We start from the raw sequence: 15,790 nt of genomic DNA, 5'->3' as shown, positions 1-15,790 counted from the left end.
AACATGCCTCTGTATATGAAAAAGAGAACATGGTGAGAACATGGAGTTGCTCTTACCTTTCCATGCGTCTAGGGTGTTGCCTGGGTTCCACAAATCTAAGTGTCCTGAGCAGCTCATCAGGAAGGGTCAAGTGGCTTCCAGTTGGTGAGAGCTATAAAGGCATCGGTGTGACTCCCCCTCCCAGCAGCATCTGTGCCGTCCCCTCTCCTGGTTGGGTGACCAGCCATCCAGATGTGGTTGGGACTGAGGGCTTTTCTGCAACCAGCTTTTGGTATGAAAACTGGCATGGTGGGCTACTCACCACCTCTTCCCTATGTAACCCCATTAGGCAACTTCTTCTTACCCTTTCTACCACACACACACACATTGCAAATACCATTTACTCTTTTTTCTCAAAAAAATTAATGCATTACAAGAGGTTTGGAAAATTAGAAAGGTGTAAGGAAAGACAAAATACATACCCACAGAATCCTACCATCATCCAGGAATAACTACTGTTAGCATTGTGATATATTTCCTTTCACTTTTTTTTTCTATATGGACAACTTTTCTGTGACTTATTTTCACATTTCATAGCTTCCTTCAATACTCATTCCAACCAAATTATCTTCATAAAATTATTTGTAGGTGTGAGGACAGCCTTGGATGATTTATTTCATCCCATAGTCCTGAGATATGGTCCTGGACAGATGCCCGAGCTGGAACATGCAAGAACTACCAAGGACTTCAGAACCAGGTAATTAAATCCTTAACAGAGGGTAGCAACCATTTTTGAGGTTGATAGGTAAAGGAAAGCAAGGGAAGTTGCAGAGCGTTTAACAGAGAACCACAACAACCTTGGGATATTGCATTATGAGATTGTAGAATTAATTCCATAATTACGATCAGTATGTGAGTGTTTCTTATATGAAAGAGAGTGATAAATTATTCCCTGTACCTCTAGTGAACAGTCAGACAAGAAGAAATGAGTCTTGAGCATAGTGTGAAGGATTTAGGCTAGATAATAAGAAAAGTTATTAACTACCTTAGTGGGTTAGAGAGAGTCTAAGAAATCTTCTCTGAAAGTCTTTAAAAATGATAAGAGATTTTCCTATCAAGGAAGGATTAAGTGTGGGCCTGCCTAATGGAGAAGAATAAACAAAATAGCTTTGTTAGAGTCTTAGCCAGCCCTTAGGTTCTATGATTCTATATAGAACAGAGAGCACATAAATTACATGTAAAATTGATTTTTATTTCACATTTTCCTTTGAGAAACAAAGAAAAATACAGTGATATTTTCAAAGTCTGAGTCGAATTTTCAGATGGTGACAGAGCAACGTGTTGCTTAGGGTTGGATAGTAACAGCAGAGGAGGGGCACTGGGCTGTGACGAAGTTGACTTTCATTATTTTCCCAAATTGCATTCTTGTTGCTTTTCCCTGAAACTTTAAAATAGGTTCACTTAGTTTAGTAAATGTCTTAGCTGAGATTTTAAGCCCTATTTGTGTTTCAAGGGATTAAACAAATCTGCCTGGCTTGCAACACCGCGGGTGACTTCCGGCCTCTGCTTCTTCACGCCTGTTATGTAGATCCTTCTTAATTGTTCACAATGTTCAGCGCAACACACTTTATATTTTCTGCTGGTCTTCCCCTCTCCTGCACAGTCATGCGAAGAGTGTATTCATGGTAAATATGGTCCATGGAGAGAGCATCCCTTTCTATGCAAATTGGCTGCTCAGGGACTAGTTGGGAGCTTACAATGTCATTGAAAGTCGCACAAATCAATTGGCAAACATTACTTTCTGTGATTATCTTGTTTTTGCACTTACATTTTTAATTTTGACAGTTTAAGTGTGCTTGGGGTTCATGGTAGTGAAAGGCCAAGTAGAATGTGGGGCAGGTCACTGCTGAGATTCCCGTCGCTTGGCTAATGAGGTTTTCTTTGGACCGTTGGTGTCATTTAATCTCATTAAGATTAAAGAGAGGTGCTTTAGAACAAAACAAATGAACAAATATTTATTGGGTGCCTGTGATGTACAAGGGATGTATTAGGTAGAATGGGGCATGCAAATTAGAAGCACTTGCTTTTAAGAGCTTTACTATCTAATTAACAAGAAAATAAATAGGAAAAATAAAAGAATACAGACCACACAGAAAAAGGTGTCACAGAGCAGGACATGATTGAATGTCAATTGAATTATTCAGGTGAAGATGATTTTGGAAAGAAAACTGTGTCAGGCTCCTTTCTTCAGGTTATAAGCTATAAGTTGGTCTCAAAAGCCTTGGTTAAACAGCAAAGGGACCTTTCAAGATAGCAAGTTAATGTGTGTGAAGGCTGCCTAGCAGAAAGCAAAAGGTATGTTCAGGAAGCAAAGAAGATATTTTGGTTGGAAAGGAAACTTGGAGCAGGAGAGTAGTGGGAATGTTTGGAGAAAGATTCTCAGTTAATACCACGTGAATTCATTTTCTATTGCTTTGTGATAAACTCCTGCAAATTTAAAAGCTTAAAACAGTACCCATTTATTAGCTCATAATCTTATAGGTCAATAGTCTGTGTAGGTGCAACTAGCTTCTCTTCTTAGAGTCTCACAAAATCAGAGTCAAGGGGCCAAGTGGGCTAAACCAGGGATTCTGGAGAGAATGCTTCTGTTGCAGAAGAACGGAGAGAAAGCAGTCATACCCCAGGTCTTGGGTGAGTCCCTGGAACAGGCCACCAAGATAGCGTCCTTGGCTTTGCAAAGGAAGAATTCAAGAGAGAGCCAGAGTAGAGTGAAAGCAAGTTTATTTAGAGAGATACACATTCTATAGGCAGAATGAGGTCTGTCTCAGAAGGGATGTGGGATGGTTAGTTTTGTCCATTCTGAAGGAGATCAGCCCCGGGACTTCTTTGGAAGGAATGATGCTAAAGCTGAAACTCCAGTACTTTGGCCACCTCATGCAAAGAGTTGACTCATTGGAAAAGACTCTGATGCTGGGAGGGATTGTGGGCAGGAGAAGGGGACGACAGAGGATGAGATGGCTGGATGGCATCACTGACTCAATGGACGTGAGTCTGAGTGAACTCTGGGAGTTGGTGATGGACAGGGAGGCCTGGCATGCTGCGATTCATGGGGTCGAAAAGAATCGGACACGACTGAACGACTGAACTGAACTGAATTTCATATGCTAACAAGTGGGAGGATTATTTCAACTATTTGGGGGAAGGGGGAGAGATTGCCAGGAGTTGGGCCACTGCCCACTTTTTGGCCTTTTATGGTCAGCCTTGAAATTTGTCATGGCACCTATGGGTGTGTCATTCAGCATGCTAATATGTTACAATAAGCATACAATGAGGCTCAAGGTCTGTTGGAACTTGAATCTTCTGCCATCTTGGCCCTTAGTTGGTTTTAACCAGTTTTTGTCTTTTCCTCAATGGTCATGTCATTCTTTTACTGGTTGTGCCCTGACTCTTTCTCTCCCATCTCACGTCCAAGCTCATTCAGATTGTTTGCAGGTCAAGTGCTTGCAGGTGTGAAATCCTTGTTTTCTTACTAATTACTGGAGAGGTACCACCCTCAGCTCTTAGATGGCACACTCATGTCCTTACCTCATGGTTCCTTCCATCACAGGGATAGCCAACCTCCCTCACGTTGAATCCCTCTCCCTCTTCGCATCTCCCTTATTTCCTTTTCTGTTACCAGCTGGAGAAAACATTTTTTTTTTTGTAAAGGTCTCCTGTGATTAGTTGAGGCTCTTGCACATAATCTCCTTTTTGATTAGTTCAAGGTCATCTGCTTAGTGACTTTAATTATGTGTGCAAAATCTCTTTTCTCCATGAAATGTAGCAATCACGTTCACAACACAAGGAGATGAAGATTGTGAGGGGTCAACTTAGACCTCTGCTTCCCACACTCAGCCTCTAACATTCTGCTGCATGTCCCCTTCTGTTACCTAAGAACTCAGAAGTGTGAGGAAAAAGAGTCTAGTTTAAACAGAGACAGAAATATGGCAGAATTTGGCACTTTTGTCAACTCTGTTTTATTTTCAATCAAATATCTTTTTCAAGGAGGAAAAAATGAACATGTAAGGAAAGTTCTTAGATAGACTCCCATTCATCTTTCAAGGTTATAAGCATGTGAAAGGCTTCCTTATGCCCATAAAGACTTTGGCAGCATTACTGACTTGACCTAGATGGGAAGACATACTTCAAAGAGTAAGAAAAATTCCACTGAGGGTGTGTATACTATTCATAAATCCTCCTTTTTCTTTCCCTGGCCCAAGTATTCTTATATTTGTTACATTTTTAAAGCATCGTGTCATTCCACAAAAAGTGCAAAATCCTATTTCAAGGGATAGGCAGGAGAACTGGTGTCAGAATTTAGTTAAGAAAAAATAACTCTAGATGTTTATAACTCAAGTTTACCATGCTGATGGCATTCTCTGTTCCAACATGGCTGTAACATGTTGAATCATTCAGGGAAGAAACTATTTATATCTCTCTCACTGAGTCATTGCAGTCAGTCTGAAGTTGGACAGTCATCAGAGTGGGCAGAGGAAAGGGGAAGGCTGGGTATAGAGTGCAAAAGAACAAGGAAATTGTTTCTTGTATGATATTGTTGGACTCAGTTGCAATGCAGTGTCACCAGTTTCATGCAAGTCAGATAAATATTCCCAGTTAACACATTCCTGGTGCCCCTACTAGTTTTGCAGAGAGCACAGCACAAAGTGTTGCTGCTGCTGCTACTGCTAAGTCACTTCAGTCGTGTCCGACTCTGTGCGACCCCATAGACAGCAGCCCACCAGGCTCCCCTGTCCCTGGGATTCTCCAGGCAAGAACACTGGAGTGGGCTAGACTTTTTCAAAATCGTTTAAGTCCGTTTAGACTATAAAAGTATCTCTTTCCCTTCACCGGTTGCTTAACTTCATTTCGGAAGAGTGTTAAGACCTTTCTCATAATTTATGAATCCCATGCTAATGGATGAATGCAAATATTGTTATCACCTTCCATTGACAGAGGACTCCATTATTACAGTGGAGAAAAGTGTTAATCCTTTTGTAATTAATGCCTTATTGGGGTCTGTACAGGTCAAGGATGTAGTTGGATTTTGGTAAATTAACTTTGAAGTCCTATCCTTAAATCATCATTTTTTCTTTATCTTTAAAAATAACACTGCTATAACTTTGTTCTTTTTCTTTTACTGATGATATAAGATGTAGTGTATATGCTGAAATGAAGCTAAACTGGACAAAAAGTGAGTATGAAGGACACATGGCTCTTAATATAACACCTCCTAACAAAACAGGCAGGAAGATTTAATGTACAGAAAGGACTATGGTGGTGTTATACTCGTGGTAGAGATGAACCACGAGTATAACAACTTGGTCTTATTATACTGGTCTTTCCAAAAATGATAAGAAAAACTATTTCTCCCAAATATTGTCACTGACAATGTCTTAAACCCAAATGGAAGCTAAAACTCAATATATTAAGTAATGAGCTCATCAGTCCATGAATATTTATTAAGGATTGTGTGACATAAAAATATAAAACGTATTGATATTTTTCCCTCTTGGTTGCAACATGGATTTGGAGAGACATGAAACCAGTAAAGAGCTTGATGGGGTGTTTGAGTCCAGGGATCCTAATTGTGGCTCAGACATGAGAGGCAGGTGTCCAGGAAGGTGCTCAGGAGGAGTCTCACTCACTGAGGAGTAGACTCTGGGTTGTTGGGGACAATATAAGGTGAGCTTAGCAGCCCAGAGAAAGGCACGACCAAAGGTGCCATCACAATAGCTTTGTTATGACTGATGACCTTGTGTGTATATGTGTATGTTGGCATACAAAATGGTGAGGAGCAGTGTGGGCTTTGCACCCAGGCAGAGCTTGGTTTCAGTCCAGCACCATCACTTATGAAATGGCCTTGGGCAAGTTATTTAATCACTGGCCTTCAGTTCCCATCTGTAGAATGAGAATGAAAATAATGATTACCTCGAGGTTGTGAAGAGGACTGAATGAGAGGATATCTATTGATAGCAAGCACTTAGAATGTATCTGACATGTAGAAATATTCAATATTATTTAGCTTATTAATGTTTTTTTTTTAATAGTTATGGGATTGATCAACCAAGAGCTCCTCTCTCGTGAATAGAGTAAAAATATCCAACCACCGTTGTTTCCTGCATGCCAAACATTCTTTGGGAGTACCTGGCATGTATTACCTTATTTACTACTCACACCAGTGCTCTGCCCGTGTTACCTGTGGGGAAAGCCAAGCAAGAAGTGTAGTAACTTGTGCAAAGTCACAGTATCTAAGAGCTAGGATTTCCACCCAGGCAGTCTGGTGCTGGTATCTGGCTTTTGGTCACCATTCTGTGCCACCCAGGACTCCAACTCCATAACTGAGGCATTTAACCCAATTATGATTCTACTCCTTATCAGAGAGGAAGGAGGCTAGCAGTCATCATCTGCCAGTCTATACTGAGTGTCCTGAGCATGCCCCATTATGGTGTACCAGCCTATGGCAGGATGCTCAAAGTTTTTTTTTTTTTTTTTCTTTTAAAGATGTCTATCCCTTACTGGGCTTCCCTGGTGGCTCAGAAGTTAAAGTGTCTGCCTGGAATTCGGGAGACCTGGGTTCAATCCCTGGGTCGGGAACATCCCCTGGAGAAGGAAATGGCAACTCACTCCAGTACTCTTGCCTGGAGAATCCCATGGAGGGAGGAGCCAGGTAGGCTACAGTCCATGGGGTCACAAAGAGTCGGACACAACTGAGTGACTTCACTTTACTTTCATCCCTTACTAAGAATGCTAGTAAGTTGTAATGGCTTCAAACATGTTTAAGAATTAGGTAGTTCATTCTAGAATAAGAATTTATCTTAGGAGATACAGGATTTTCTTCAATAAAGATTTAAAAGATTTTTTCAAAAGAGCAGTGGAGGAAATAGTGGAATATACATTGAATCTACAAAGCTCATAAATCTGTATAGTCTGTTGTTTTATTGCTGATCTTATTAATGGACATGTATGCTGATAAGTTACCACATGCCTGATACTCAGAAAAGCAAGGCAGTCTCTGATTCTTAAGGATGAGCCATCCAGTTGAATGCATAGAATGCTAGAAGAGAGCTTGGTGTATGGATTCACAAAGACCCAGAACTGGCTTGCTAGCTGTGTGACCCAGACTTTGAAGTTTCTGAGCTTTGGTCTCCTTATTGGTAAAATGCGGATAATGGCACCTACCTCCAGGGTTGTTAGAACTGAATAAACTGAGGTTGTATCTACAAAGCACCTGGTATGGCAGCTGGAAAGTAACGGGTTCTTCTTAAATGGTATCTATTATGGTTACGATTAATATTATTTCGACATCTGTACATAATCAGCCATTACAAATATATGAACCTAGGTGTGCAAACAATAATTTTACTAGGTTCAGAGTGGTGAGGGCAATGGGATGGAGTATTCAGAAGTTATTTTCTGAAAGAAATGGAGTTTGAGTTCATGTTTTCCTGAGTGGTTTCTAAAATAATCCCTCTTTTGTTAGGAGTAAAATGATCCTGGGGCTTCCCTGGTGGCTCAGATGGTAAAGCATCTGCTTGCAATGCAGGAGACCCAGGTTCGATCTCTGGGTGGGGAAGATCCCCTGGAGGAGGGAATGGGTGCCCATTCCAGTGTTCTTGCCTGGAAAATTCCATGGACAGAGGAGCCTGGCAGGATATAGTCCATGGGATCGCTAAGAGTTGGACATGACTGAGCAGCTAACACACACAAAACGGTCCCTGTTTCTCAGGGTCTTTTTATGATGAACACACAGTAACTCTCCAAAAGGAACTCAACATGCTGTGTTTCTCAAGCATTTTTATCTCTTTGTTCTGACATGGAGTTCTCACGGGCTGGGTGGTGGAGCAGACTCTGGGAAAGGTGTGATGGGACCCTGTCTGGAGGATGGACTGGCAGCTTTCTGGAGGGAGATGGGGCAAGGGTACAGGAGTAGTGGCTGGGGCAGGGTGCCCATGGGAGATCAGACTGAAAGGGTAGACTCGGGACTTGTGGGCCAAAATGGTGGATGAGGGAAGGGTTTGTTGTTTTGTTTTCAGAAGTTTTGTTTTTTTTGAGTGTTCCCTGGTGGCACTGCAGATGGTGACCACAGCCATGAAATTAAAAGACGCTTACTCCTTGGAAGGAAATTTATGACTAACTTAGATAGCATATTGAAAAGCAGAGACATTACTTTGCCAACAAAGGTCCATCTAGTCAAGGCTATGGTTTTTCCAGTGGTCATGTATGGATGCGAGAGTTGGACTGTGAAGAAAGCTGAGTGCCGAAAAATTGATGCTTTTGAACTGTGGTGTTGGAGAAGACTCTTGAGAGTCCCTTGGACTGCAAGGAGATCCAACCAGTCCATTCTAAAGGAGATCAGCCTTGGGTGTTCTTTGGAAGGACTGATGCTAAAGCTGAAACTCCACTACTTTGGCCACCTCATGCGAAGAGTTGCCTCATTGGAAAAGACTCTGATGCTGGGAAGGATTAGGGGCAGGAGGAGAAGGGGACGACAGAGGATGAGATGGCTGGATGGCATTACTGACTTGATGCACTCCGGGAATTGGTGGTGGACAGGGAGGCCTGGCGTGCTGCGATTCATGGGGTCACAAAGAGTCGGACATGACTGAGTGACTGAACTGAACTGAACTGGTGGCTCAGATGGTAAAGCATCTGTTTGCAATGCGGGAGACCCGGGTTTGATCCCTGGGTTGGGAAGATCTCCTGGAGAAGGAAATGGCAACCCACTCCAGTATTCTTGCCTGGAGAATCCCATGGACGGAGGAGCCTGGTGGGCTATAGTCCAGGGGGTGGCAAAGAGTCGGACACAACTGAGTGACTTCACTTTCACTTTTCAATCTGACAGCATGGTCCAGAATGGTCTGGATGGGCCTAGTCTGCAGCAGGAAAGCCCATCAGAAGATTTGGGGTTAGTCCAAGCATCAGATGACCAGGTTTCCCAACCTTGTCTTTCTATTATTAAGTCTCAGCTGATGATGGTGTGACGACTGCTGTGCTTGGATGCATCACTGCCAAGTGTCTGGCTTCATCAAGGGCACCCAGCATTTGTACCAGGTCTCCAATTCAGTGCCTTCGTTAGCTCAGGAATGTGCCTTCTAAGATTTCTGTTGCTCTAAGTCTTTTAAAAAGTCTTTTGCTTCAAAATCATTTAAAAAGGGCATTTAAACATGTGGAGATATTCACTGTTAGGTACAGTTTCTTTCACAGCTGGCTGATCTAAAACTTGCAGAAACCACAGCCCTTTATGGTACATTTCATGTTTGCGTGTCTGTCATTTGAAATGCCTCCCAGAATATATTGGCAGCTCACCAGGCTGAGCGCATAAATGGAATGGCCTGCCAGCCTTCGTGGCCTTTTCCTTTGAATTATCAAAGAAACAAAATTAAGAGGTGGGTTTGTGTGTGTGTGTGTATGAAAATTAAAAAGATAACTGGAGAAACAGCTGGTAGATCACAGTTTACAATTACTGGAAGTCCCAGCTAAGAAGGATGCAAGTACTGTGTGATGATCTGCATGGAAAGAAGAAATATTCTTGTTCTTTTTTTTTTGAATTCTCTTTCTCTCTCTGTCTAGATGTTTCTCTATTCTCTGCATCCTCATATTACTGGGATTGGCAGGTCAATGCTAGTGAGTTCTAGATGCAGAATGAGTTCCCTGTCTTCTCCCTTACTTTCTAGTTCACCTTGACCTTGACCTGAAAGATACCCTTCCACAAGGCAGGAATCTTCAGCAAAAGTGTTGTGCTTGGCAATAGCAGCAGTTTGATCACATGGCTGTTTGGTATGAATTGCTTTTTAAAAAATTTACAGAGAATAATTTATTTATATTTCCTTATTTAACAAGTGAGGGGTGAAATAAAGGAGTTCTTCATATATAGACACTGAAAAACAAACCAACATATTCTAACCACCTTACAGCCAACAGCCAACAGCTGCCCGTTGAATGTTATATGCGTGGATAGCAGAAGTGGTCAGTGACAACGCAGGAGAAGGCAGTTCAGGTCACAAATCCAGAACAGGAAATATATTTTCATCTTGTTATTTATGACCCAGCCTTAAAGGAAAACAGATGGTAGTACTTTCAGAGCTGTTTTGCTCTTGTTTCAAATGGCTAATTCAAATCAAACATGGGATTCTATTCTTAGTCAAGGCAGCTGCTGCATTGTCTGAACAGGGCTGTTTTTCCCAACCACATCCCCTCCCCTGAACAGAGTAGCCAGACAAGACCATAGACAAGTTCCCGTCACCCAGCAACCCTGAGAGAACTGCCTCTGCCCGCAGAAGAGCTGCATCTCCTGGGGTGTCACCACGTCCAATAAACTGGCTGCATTTTGAGTATAATCCACCACTTCCACACCCTGCCCTCGTGCAGTTCACCCTGTCAGAAGCATAACTTGCCCTTTGAAGGCAGTGATTTATTCCAATTTTAGAGCCGAGTGGCCTCTCAGGGACTCCTTTAGGGTGGGGAAGATTGCAGAGATGGGAATAGAAGTCAAAGAGGGCCTGAAGAGGAAATGGAATATGAGATGTTCCCACAAGATGAAGGAAGAGCCGAACACTGTGGAAGTGGCTTCACCCTGGGTGGCCATATTGCCCTGCTGATTTCCTTTAGTCAAAGGCTCTTTTATAAGACTCAATGGCAAGCAGTTGAATAGTAAATGCTTGAATTAACCACTCTTTTAAAAAATGAATTTTTGAAAACAAAGTAATGTATGTACATCATTGAAAAAATAAAGCACTTTCCAGTCTTTGGTTTTCTTTCTTCACTCTCTGAGAGAGTTCCTTAGCTCCAGCCTTCCACAGAAACCTCCTCCCTGCCATCCCACAGCCCGGAAGCAATCAGTTCAAATACTTCCGGCTGTTAACTTTGGGCATCTACCTCTGTATTTCTAAGAAGTACACTTATATTGTTGGTTTTTTAAATTTTAGACACTATTTCTTAATGTTCTCTGGTGATATTTGAAGATTTATCCCCCTAGAATTCCTTTCCCAACTTACCCATTCTCCAAACTGAGTTATAGTACATTTTTTGGTTAATTACCTGACAGTTTTTATATTATTACAAGTAAGTAAATATTTTTTATTGTCAAAATATCTGTCACAGTATTATTAGACTTCCTTTCTTGTACAAATTTTTTCTTTTTATGCAATTAATTATTGCTCAGTTTTTAAATTTTCTTTTTTTATGTTCTTTATAAACTTTTTTCCTTTGGTATAAAAACTTATCCAATGTATAACTATGATATTTTTCAAATAATGGAGTATGTCCAATAATCTTTTAGCATCCTTATACTCCCTTATTCCCCCTTTCTTCTGGAAACCTTCCTTCTCCCTCTTTCTTCTTGCTCTGATCTAGGCTAGGTCTTTTGAACAAAGCTTAATCTAGGACTTTTTGTTATTTTTACCCTGGGTTGGCTCCTTTCCCCAGGATTCCGTGTCCTATGATAGCATCTTAAACACAGATGCATGGGAAGTAAAACTTCTGATTCCTTGCATTCTTGAATCTATTGTTATTTTACCCTGACATTATACATATAGTAATTTGACATGGCAGTGATAATAAGAAACTAAGATTAATGAACTTGAAGTCATACCAATAGAAACCTAAAACTATAAAACTTCTATAAGAAAACACAGGAGGAAATCTTTATGATCTTGGGGTTAGTTGAGGATTGCTGAGACATATCACTAAAAGTATTCATTAAAACACTCAATTTTACCAAAATAAAAAACTTAGACTCCTTCATAAGAGTAGGAAAATAAAAGTCACAGACTGGAAGAAAATGTTTGCAAAACACATATCTGATAAAGAACTTGTAAGTAGAATATATTGTTAACTTAATTAAATAAGAAAGCCATTAAGCTGAGTTGGTCCTGATGCCTTAGCAGCCTACATAAGCAAACCAAAACCTAAGCCTATAAGTGCCTCAAGGTTAAGAAATCAACACCTAAGAACTGCCAGTTACAAACAACCAACTAACCTTTTTCCAAACGAGGCAAATGCTTAACCATTGTCTCGTCAAGTAATTTCATGGCTTTGCTTCTGCTCTTTCTCTACAAGTTTATACCCTTGCTCTTAGTGATGGAATATTCCTAAGCACTTGGCATTTGGCATCACCTGATTTAAATAGGTTTTTGCTTAAGCAAACCCTTAAAATGTTTAATATACTTTAGTTCATCTTTTCACTGTTCTGGCGCTGTAAGTGGAGAGCCCTCATGGCCTCCAGGAGCAACAAGCATAGAGCAGGCATAAGAAAGTCCCTGCTCCCTTTGTGCTCACTGTTCTCTTCCTGCTCTTGAAGATCACAGTAAGTCCTTTTCAGATATTCGTGCTACTGAACACAAGTTTGTGCCTGATGCGCAGTGAGACCAAAGAAACCAAAATGTTATTAGAGTTTGGAGCAGGGAAAGGTTTATTGCAGAGCCATGAAAGGAAAATGGGTGGCTTGTGCTCAAAACCTCTGAACTCCCCAGTGAGTTTGGAGAAGTTTTTACAAAAAATTATTTATTTATTTATTTTTGAAGGATAATTGCTTTACAATATTGTGTTGGTTTCTGCTGTATATCAACATGAATCGGCCATGAATCAATAGGTATACATATGTCTCTTTCTTCTTCAACCTCCCTCCCACCTCCTACTCCATCCCACCCCACCTCTAGACTGTTACAGAGCCCCAGTTTTAGTTCCCAGAGTCATACAGCAAATTCCCACTGGCTCTCTATTTTTACATATGGTAGTTTATATATTTCCACTCTACCCTCTCCATTTGTCTCACTCTTTCTTCCCCGCACCCCACCCCATGTCCATAAGTCTGTTCTCTGTGTCTGCGTCTCCCTTATTGCACTGCAAATGGATTCATCAGTACCATCTTTCTAGAGTCCATGCATATGCCTTAATATATGATATTTGTTTTTCTCTTTCTGACTTACTTCACTTTGTATAATAGGATCTAGGTTCATCCACCTCATTAGCACTGACTCAAATGCATTGTTTTTTTATGGCTGAGTAATAGTCCATTGTATATGTGTACTGCAGTTTCTTTATCCATACTTCTATTAGTGGACATCTAGGTTGCTTCCATGTCCTAGAGTTGCAATAAACACTGGGGTACATGTGTCTTTTTCAATTATGGTTTTCTCAGGGTATATGCTCAGTAGTGGGATTGTTGGGTCATATGTTAGTTTTATTCCTAGTTTTTTTAAGGAATCTCCATATTGTCTTCCATAGTGGCTGTATTGATTTACATTCCCACCGACAGTGCAAGAGGGTTCCCTTTTCTCGGGGGGGAGGGGGAGTTTTTATAGGCAAAATTTGGGGTGAGGACTATAAGGTGTGTGACTTTCTTCTCATTGGTTGGAGGTGAGCTAACAGGGTTGTGCTCCAAGAATCTTGCATTCAGCCTGAAGTCACCATCCTCGACCTGGATGGGGGCCTTTGTTCCAACAGAAGAACTCAAAGATATTGTATATATTCCTTGAAGAGAAACCAGGACCCTGTCTCAAGGCTGCACTTTTATTTCTTGACTGCTCTTCCCTTGTTCCTGCATTCACTCCATTCCTTGATTAGCAGCCTTTTGAATCTGCCCTTTGGAGCTCAGGGAAGAAGGCTGAAATCTTCTGCCTGAAAATAAGAAATGGAGGACACAGAAAGGATTTGTACCTAGGAGGGTCCCACAGAGTCATTTGGTTTCACTTGAGCCCCACAGATTTTGTGCTATGACCTCTCAGACTTTATATACACATTTCTTTTTCTGAACAGCATCCAAGATTGAGCTGCAGCTAACTTAAAATGTACTCGGTCCAGTGTTAGGCCTCAGGTAATCAAAGCTTTGTTTCAAGGGGGGGGGCAAAAAAAAAAAAAAAGAGAGAGAGAATATGGGTTCCTATGATTACAAAGACTCTGAGACTCCTCCACCTGGGACTCTGGCTAACTATCTGTATAAAAATTATGGCTCCACTTGTGTTTGAACAAGTAGATTAAACTTACTGAAGATAATCTTAATTACAGTAGCCACAGTAGGAAACTTTTAACCTAGATAAGCTTATCAATTTACTTGATGCCCTAGAGAAACAGGGATCTTAGCCAAGAATTCAATGTAAAAGATAAAGAGAAAAATGTTTTTTCTCCTCTACAGTTTCTGGTGACCAAGATGGGACCTGCTGAGACATCTCACTTGCTCTGGAGCTTGCAGATGGAATCCGAAGAAAACTGGCAGAAGCTGGTGAAGGGTAAGAACTTTTATGAAAGTCGGCTGTTTCAAATATCTGTCTATAGGGCCTGGTTGAGAGAGGAAGGTAAAATTTCATGCTGTCCTTTTCTTTTCAAACTCAGACTCCTGACACTTGTTTTTGGAGTATCCTTGGGTTATAGGTTCTTTCCCTCCCAAGGAGGGCTATTTTTTCTTCTTTGTATTGTTTTGTGTCCTCAGAACTTGACTTTCTGCCATTTGTGGTTAGTATCCTGTGAACTGTTGCCCATCTCATGGGAACTGGCTAAATCATGCCTCCTTTTGGTTGTCTTTAGTAGCAGTTCTGGATCTTGGGAAGGCTGCATCTTTTGCACCCTCTTAGGGAATGCCTCTTGTATCCATGGGTAAGCCTTACTTGGTTTGGTTTTGAGTCACTTAGTAGGTATACCTTTTTTTTTTTTTTTTAAGAAAAAATGTTCAATACTGCCAGAATATTTACTGTTTGTCCCAAGTAAAACCTGGTAAAAAGATATTTGAAAGATTTTTTAAACATGAATTCTATGGGCAGAAGTTGGGCAAACTGGAAACTGATATTCAAAGTTTGATAGAAAAATTTTAAAGACCTTTTCCCCTAACTTAGAATGAAATTACATGCCCACAAGGGGAAAAAACAAAACAAAACCTTGAAGAAGAATTTACTTTTGAAGCCATTGTGGAAGAATTTACTGAAGCATTCCAAAGACACATAACTCTAAATCTAGAACACAGAAATCTTTTGATTTCCATCTTAGATGGAATTCTTTTACGTTATATATAAGGGAATTGAAGATAATATTTCGGTGGGTGGGGCAATTCCTTGATATCATCCAGGTTGCAACTCAATTCTTTGAGGAATTAAAAACAACTGTACTTGCCTGACAAATGAACTCTATAGAACAGAATTATAGCTCTAGAAGCAATTCAAAGCTCACCTATCCTTTTTACCAATCCCCAAACATCCCCTATTCATCTCAAAGGTCTGCAGATACTGTAAAAAGGTCTTGACTTAGGAAACAAAAGTCCTTTTGGAGGAACTTACATCCTTTCTCTGTGCCTTTGAGGTGTAAATGTTCTACCAGGTCTTCTCTAAGAACCAAGAGCCATCTCTTTGAAATGCAAACTTCTGTGGGGTAATTCTTATCAGAAAGAAAAAGGAAGCTATCTGGAAACTAGGTGAATAAAATTGTTAAAAGTCTTCTCCACAAATATTAGTAAAAAGCTTAAGCCTTTTGAGCAGGAAACTTCAAATTATTTTCATCTTCCTGAAACACAATTCAGATCCAACTGTTCTTTTATAAACTAGTGAGTTTTGCATTATTGTACTTGTCTCATGACTAAGATTTTAAAATGAAATCTGTAGGATCTCTGTTTCAGTCTGTCTATATGTTTATATATGTCTATATACATATGTTATAGATGTGTGGTTTTTCTACCCATGGATAGTGTTTCCAAAATTTGTAAAAGAGCTCTATTTAATCTGCTTAAGGAAAAATAAACATGTATATAAATTAAGTATTCCCCTGAATTATAGAAAATAACTTGAATGAT

General features: G+C 40.5%; 1 long non-coding RNA gene across 1 annotated transcript in view; it reads left to right on the top strand.

Annotated features, from left to right (window-relative positions):
* LOC133254216 (uncharacterized) overlaps window positions 1–15,790 on the top strand; it is a 129,571-nt gene that overhangs the window by 22,474 nt on the left and 91,307 nt on the right. Inside the window, exons 3-4 of the long non-coding RNA XR_009738608.1 lie at window positions 628–736; window positions 14,150–14,243. This is a non-coding gene — a long non-coding RNA (uncharacterized LOC133254216). The remainder of the gene's footprint in view (window positions 1–627; window positions 737–14,149; window positions 14,244–15,790) is intronic.

The sequence above is a fragment of the Bos javanicus genome, chromosome 9 (genome assembly GCF_032452875.1).
Source record: "Bos javanicus breed banteng chromosome 9, ARS-OSU_banteng_1.0, whole genome shotgun sequence".
NCBI lineage: Eukaryota > Metazoa > Chordata > Mammalia > Artiodactyla > Bovidae > Bos > Bos javanicus.
The sequence above is the reverse complement of the archived record's forward strand: the minus strand, read 5'-3'. Positions and strand labels throughout refer to the sequence as shown.